Below are 7,715 nucleotides of genomic sequence, written 5' to 3'. Positions count from 1 at the left end.
TATACCCTTTTGGGGTGTTTAGTTAATGGATATTTTAACATGCCCTACTGTTTGCTTTTCCTAAAACTACTCCCATTTTTTAAAAAAAACGTCGATCAAGTGTTTAAGCCGAGTATATATCCCATTGGGAAAAATGCCTCGATTATCTGGTTTATTTGACCGTAGTCTGTCACATGGTGGCTTTCGGGAGGAAGTCCGCACTGAGGGAGAGTGGCATGCCCTCCGACCCCACAGCATCGGAGCTCTACTGCACACCTGTAAAACACAAGCACCAAAGTGTTTTCTTTTCTTTCTTTTTTTAAAATTTTATTTATTTATCTCTAGAGAGGAGGGGAAGAAGAGAAATATCAGTGTATGGTTGCCTCTTGTGAGTCCCCTGCTGGGAACTGGCCTGCAACCCAGGCATGTGCCCTGACTGGGAATTGAACCGCGATCGTGTGGTTCATAGATCCGCGCTCAATCCACTGAGCTACACCAGCCAGGGCCAAAACATTTTCTAATTGCCTGTATTTGTCCTAACCTGCACCCAATGCACAAGTGGTGTGCTACAAGCCTTCTTTGGAACAAGGTAGAGTTTTTGAAAACATGTTACATTTTAAAATAAGACATTACTTATCCAGTTGACTATTTTTATAATATACTTGAAATTTTTATCTCAACCGGTCATAGATTCAAATCCTGCCTGTTATTTACTGTGTGATCTTGGGGAAATTATTTAAACTACCTAAGGCTTAGTTTCATGGTCTACCAAGATAATAAGCCTGACATTATATGTGAAAATGAGACAGAGTAAGTGTATTTTATTCATTTAGGGCATTTTTATTTCCAATGAAATTCGACATAAAATAATTTAAAAGGGAAATAACTTACAGCATTTCTCCAAAGGAATTAGAAAAATATTATATAGTTTCTGCATGCCCTTCAACCAGATTCCCCAAATGTCAACAACTTGACTGCCATAAAGTTTTTAAAAACAGTAAATTTAAAAAAAGAACAGTAAACTAGTATTGATAACATGCTTTCACGTGCAGACCTGATTGAAATTTTGGCAATTGTCTCTTTCCTGGTCCGGATGCCACATTGCATGTGGGCTTCTGGTCTCCTTAGCCAACTCCAATCTGGGACAGTTCCTGTCTTTTTTTCTTGACCTTAACAAGTGCGGACACTTCTGCCATGACTGAAACAGGTTGTGCCTTTTGGATAAGAGGACCCAGAAGCAATGCCACATCCCCCTCAGTGCATCATTGTCAGGGCACACGTGTCAGCGTCGCTCATTGATGTGATGTCAACTTTGACCCCGTGGTCAAGACAGTGTCCACACCTTTGCAGTGGAGAAACTGCAAGGTTTCTCCACAGTTTCTCCATTGTACAGTTGTTTTTTTCCTTTGTAATAATGAGCATTTTATGTGGTGACAGAGACACTGTGAATGTACTTTTCCTATCATACTTTCATTCACTCATGTTAGCACCCATCAATGATTATTGCCTACAATTATCACTGTGGGGTCTGACAAATGGTTTTATTTCCACCATGCACGCTGTATTTACTCACTGGAATGCTACTTTAAGGAAGAACTGTCCCATCTCACTGATGTGTTTATTCAATTATTTATATGAGCATAGACTCAAATATATTTATTCTATGAAATATACCGTATTTTACCATGTATAATGGACACTTTTTCACCCCAATTTTTGAGCAAAAAAATAAGGATACACATTTTACATGGGTAGTAATAATTATGTAACTGTATGTTTTTAATTCTTTTATTTATGCTTATACATTAGAAGTGTGACTCTAGAAAGCAATATCTGTATACAAAATAATACCCTGGAATAGGATAATCAGTTTTGTTTTTAAATATAAATAAATTAAAATTTTAATTTAAAAATTAAGATAATTTTTCCCTAAAAGTTTGAGTCAAAGGGGGAAGAGGAAGAGCAACAAGTGGAAAACTTATTTGAACAAATGATAAAGGAGAATTTCCCCAATTTGGCAAAGGAAATAGACTTCTAGGAAGTCCAGGAAGCTCAGACAGTTCCAAAGAAGTCGGACTCAAGGAGGAACACACCAAGGCACATCATAATTACATTACCCAAGATTAAAATGAAGGAGAGAATCCTGGAAGCAGAAAGAGATTAGGGGACAGTCACCTACAAAGGAATGCCCATCAGACTGTCAGCAGATTTCTCAAGAGATCTTACAGGCAAGAAGGGGCTGGAAAGAAGTATTCCAAGTCATGAAATCCAAAGACCTACAGCCAAGATTCCTCTATCCAGCAAAGCTTTCATTTAGAATGGAAGGACAGATAAAGTGCTTCTCAGATAAGGTCAAGTTCAAGGAGTTCACCATCACCAAGCCCTTATTATATGAAATGTTAAAGGGACTTACCTAAGAAAAAGAAGATGAAAAATATGAACAGTGGAAGGACAGCAAACTCACAGTTATTAACAACCACACCTAAAACAAAAGCAAACCAAGAGGACAGCTAGATCAGGAGTGGAACCATAGAAATGAAGAACACATGGAGGGTTAGAAACAGGGGAGTGGGAGGAGGAGAAGGGGGGAGAAGGTACAGAGAATAAGTAGCATAGACAGTGGGGAGAAAATAGACAGGGGGAGGGCAAGAGTAGTGTGGGAAATGTAGAAGCCAAAGAACTTATGACACATGGACATGAATTAAAGGGGAGAATGTGGGGGAAGGGGTGTGCAGGGTGGAGGGGAATGAAGGGGGTAAATGGGACAACTGTAATGGCATAATCAATAAAATATATTTAAAAAAAAAACATGGGAGCGCATTATACATGGCAAAATACACTAATCTATTTCTACTGTTATTATCATTGCTAAAGGTGCCCCAGATTTGCCATTGGGAGATTCTTCAAGTTGGTAGTTTTCAAAAGCTGTAGTTCTAAAAGTATCAGTCTGCTGGTGTAACATTTTTGTGTTCCTTACCTCTTTAGACTTCGAGATCCTTTAGGCCAAGAATCATTCTTCATTCTTAGCGCTATTCCCCATGTGCATAGGAACTTACAGATGGTGAATACTCGATAAACAGTTGTGAATTCAGACTCGTACTCACATATGGCCAGGTGAAGAAAGGGGTAGAGAAAGGCCCGTGAAAACTGATGGCGAAAATAATACGAAGGCTCCTTTGCAGAGGTACTGGAACACAACAGCCTTTTCATAGTCTTCTTACGCGTGTGACTACTGGCGGAGGCCTGTGCGCTGGCTATTGTGAGACGGGCAACGGTAGAGTTAAAACTTTTCCATTTCATCCCCGGAAATTGTATACGCCGTCACGCTTATCCTGTCACCCAGCCGCGCGCACAGCCATCTGCAGTTATGTTTGCCGGTGGAAAATTAATAGCCTGTGTGGTTCCCGGAAAGGGTCCAGCTTGGACGAGGAACCTCCCACCAGAGCGTGCAGTTGGCAACAGCTGGCCCCACGGCCCGGGACTGTGCCGACGACAGCCGCGGAAGCATTCTCCACGGGTCATTGCCATTCTCGGAGCAGCAGCCCAGCCCCCTAGGTCTCCGTGATACGATGCAAACCCACAGGCAGGTGGCAGCAGTTCCGCTCCATTTCTCCATTCAAAACATTTCTTGAAGATCATATTGATGAGCTCAACACGTACAGTGAAATAAAAAAGTTCCACGTTAAAAGCAAGTACGCCCAAGAACGTGTAACTTGCCACAACCTCAGAGGTGCAGTCCTGGCGTAGCTGAAGTGTCAAAGTCTTGCCAATCTGAAGCGTCAGGATGCCTGAAGTTAACTCGTAAGGGAACCTGTTAAACCCCGTTCCCCATCAACACACAGACACCAGCTCATTTCACTGGCAAATGATGTAGTTGAGGAGGAGACAGTGAAGGAAAGGGGGAGCTAACATTTTATATTCTCTTCAGCACCTACTGTGGCCGTGAACTAATTTTAGGGGGGTTATGTCAGCTTTCTTCTCCTAAGTATTCCTATGTTACTGCAGAGGAAACTGAAGCTCAGAGAAGGTCCTCCACGTGCTCAAGGTGAAGCAGCCAGTGAAATGTCAGGATCTGCATTTGGGGCCTACGTCTACCGAACTTGAAGCCATGCCCGCCCTGCGCCCACTAGGAGAACCTGTGGGCAGCAGAGGTGAGTACCGAGGGTCACACGAATCCTGACTCCTCCCCTTTACCAGCTGTAAGACAAACAACATGCTCATCATCACCACTTCTCCATCTATAATTTGAGCACAAAAATAACTGCCCACGAGGGTTATGTTGAGCACAGATGGTTACCCAAGGCAGGCAACCTAGAAATGCACTTCAACACTGTCGTGTCAAATGCTGGATCTGGAGAGCCTAAGGACACACCCACCTCCATGACAGAAAGGAGTGTGGTCAGGGTGTTAATCAGAGGACGGTCGATCAAAGGAAGAGAATGGCGAGGCTTTGGCGTGTGGACCTGTGGGTGGGAGTGGGGGACAAGCTCACTGAGAGCGGACGTGGAACAGAATGTGGATGAAGACCCGTGGAGAAACCAGAGGTGCCCGGCAACAAAGGGATATCCCGACGTTTGTTTTTCATCGGCTTTGTTCTTGTTCCCTATTTTCTTTAAACAGAAAAGATACCACTGCACTGAACCATCTCGAAAGGAACTGTGTAAAAAGTGAAGTCTACACAATTTGAACTCCTCAGAGGGACTGAGTTTAGCTTCCTCGGCTCAGGCAAAGGCTTCTGGAAACGAAGCACCAACTTTGATTTCCAAATGAGCATTGGTCCCTGCGGTTCAGTTCCTCGAAGCTTCTGGCGGCACGGAACCTAACCGTTCGTTCTCCACAGCTGGGTTCTGAGCCCCGGGGCTCCCGGTGACTTTTCAGAGGGCTTCATGATTGGTTTGCTTCGATGGGATTTGGATCAAGATGAAAAACGAGCCCAAGGTCATTTGGAAACAGTTCATATTTAAGAGACCTTCAAACCCTTCACAAATAAGAGGCCTATAAATATTGTATAACCCCCTCATGCTCCTGTTTATCACAGGGGAGAAAGTTGGCGATGGGCACATCCATACTTCAAAAGTTTGGGTAAATTGTATTTTATTGAGGATAAAATAGTTTGGAAGTGCTGAAATCACTTTACTCAGAAGGGAATAGCCATTCACACGCATGAGGGAGGGAAACTGTATTTGGATTTCCCAGCACTGTGATGAAAATACTCTTGTCTAAATGACACCTACTTGTGACTGAGTATCCCCCCAGGCACTACCAAACTCAAACCATGGACTCCCGTCCCCACCAACTCATTATGGTTGTTCTTGGTGCTTGCGTTGTTCTGTGGGCACTGGGATGGCGTTATGCAGACTAAAGATCATGTACGTTTTAATTCCAAAGGAAGAAACTGAATGCAATGGTCTCATACACCTGACCAAAAGCTCTTTTCAATCACAGTCTGTCACCACCCTCCTGTGGTCCTGGGCCCTTTGGGCCTGGCCTGCCACACAGGGCTGGGCCAAATCCGGCCATGTTTCCGCTGAGGACCCGCTGGCTCCAAAAAAGCAGCCTGAAGAGCCCACACAGAAATGTAATAAACAATGTTTTGAATTACATTTTGGACATTTAAAAATGCTCTGGGCTCAATTTCATAAACGCATTTGCATTTGTAATGGAAAAAAAATACATCTCTGAGCTTCCAGTCTCAGGTTAACAGACTCTTTTATGTTGTAAATTTTTGCAGGAGCAATTACAAATTGTACACAGACTCATTATTTCTCGAGCACTTTATCGGGACATTTCCCCATACGTCTAATTTGTCCTGTCTGAAATGTAACTTCGCGTAAGGGATTTTCTTAATTGCTTTTGAAGCCCTTCCAAGATAATCAACTGCTTTTTGGAGCATGACAAAGGACAGTAGACAATAGTGCCAGTCTTGTCTTAGGATCGCACTGAAGTTTTGGGGTGAGAGACAGCACAGAGGCAACATTTGCCTCTTAAACTATTCAGCATCTCCATTTTAATTTGGTTTCCATTTTTATCCGTCCCACTGTGCTGGCTGTCACTTTGGGGGTAGATGCAGTCAATATTTACAAAAAAACAAAATACAGTCTTTGCCATTGTGAAGAAACTTAACCAAAGATTAAACAAAGACAGAGTAAAAATAAAATAACCAGATTTGGGGAGAAGGAAAACTGTCAAAGGCTGGTTTTGTTTCTGTTACCCTGATTTAACAACTTTAAGCAAATGATGGGACACATTCATTTTAAAACATTTTTACCTTGTCCTGGCTGGTGTGGCTTCAATAGATTGAGTGCCAGCCTGCAAACTACAGCGTCGCTGGTTCGATTCCCAGTCAGGGCACATGCCTGGGTTGTGGGCCAGGTCCCCAGTAGCGGGGTGCATGAGAGGCAACCACACATTGACGTTTCTCTCCCTCTTCCCTCCCTAAATTAAATAAATACATTCTTTAAAAAAATTCAAGCTGCCAATTCTAAATTATTTCATTTTTTAGTTACAGAACTGCATCTGATTTACATGGCCGACGGGATGACGCTCATCCACAGATATCCACAACCTGAACCCCAGAACCTTACATGGAAAATCAGACGTTTAGTAGGTGCGATTTAAGGTCACCAACCTTCAGAAGGGGAGATTATTCCTGACTCCCTGGGATACCCAATGTAATCACGTGCTTCCTTAAAACTGGAGCGTTTCCAGCTGTGGTCAGAGACAGACGGGGCAAAAGGGTTTGGGAAGGTTCAACAGGAGGGCTCAAACCCACTCCAGCTGGCTTTGAAGGTGAAGTAACGTGGTAACTTGCAGAAGCTAGGACTGGCCCTCAGCTCATAACCATCAAGAAAATGGGGACACTGCTCCCACAGATGCAAAGAACTGAATTCTACCAACCCACATGAGCGGGAAATTTATTCTTTTTATTAATTTTTTTTATTTTTTTAAAGATTTTATTTACTTATCTTTAGAAGGGAAGGAGAGAGGGAGAGAAATATCAATGTATGGTTGCCTCTTGTGCGCCCCCTGCCGGGAACTGCATCCCCTGTTGGGAACTGGCCCGCAACCCAGGCATGTGCCCTGACTGGGAATTGAACTGGGATCGTCAGGTTCGCAGGCCCATGCTCAATCCACTGAGCTACACCAGCCAGGGCAAGGAAATTTATTCTTAGTGCCTCCTGAAAGGCATGCAGCCTGGAGACACCTGGGTTTTAGCCCAGGGATCCACGCGTCGGGCATTTCACTGACAGAGTGTAAGGCCATACTTCTGAATTGCTTAAGCCACTACGCTGCTGGTGATCTGTTAAAGCCTCATAGAAAACCAATACACTACAGCAAATCACCCTAGTTTGGCACCCAGATCATCCTTAATGCGCCCAAACATAAGACATGTAACATTAATTTTCTTATCATTTAATATTTATCAGCACCACCCTGGGCAGAGGAAATTCAAATACTGCTTGCGAAGATCAAAGTAAATTACATCTCACGAATGAAAAATAGAAAAATTCCCACATCAGTAACTTAAGAACACTGACTGGGACACAGGGTGAAGGATAAACATTAGCTGCCTTTTATTTTATTTTTTTTAAAATATTTTATTTATTTATCTTTAGAGGGGAAGGGAAGGAGAGAGGGAGAGAAATATCAATGTATGGTTGCCTCTGCCGAGGACACACAATGTATCATGTGTCCCCTGCCAGGAACTGGCCTGCAACCCAGGCATGTGCCCTGAC

The sequence above is a fragment of the Sturnira hondurensis genome, unplaced genomic scaffold, assembly GCF_014824575.4.
Source record: "Sturnira hondurensis isolate 20B ecotype Veracruz unplaced genomic scaffold, ASM1482457v3 Scaffold0000022, whole genome shotgun sequence".
In the NCBI taxonomy this organism is placed as follows: Eukaryota; Metazoa; Chordata; class Mammalia; order Chiroptera; family Phyllostomidae; genus Sturnira; species Sturnira hondurensis.
Note: the sequence above shows the minus strand (reverse complement) of the source record.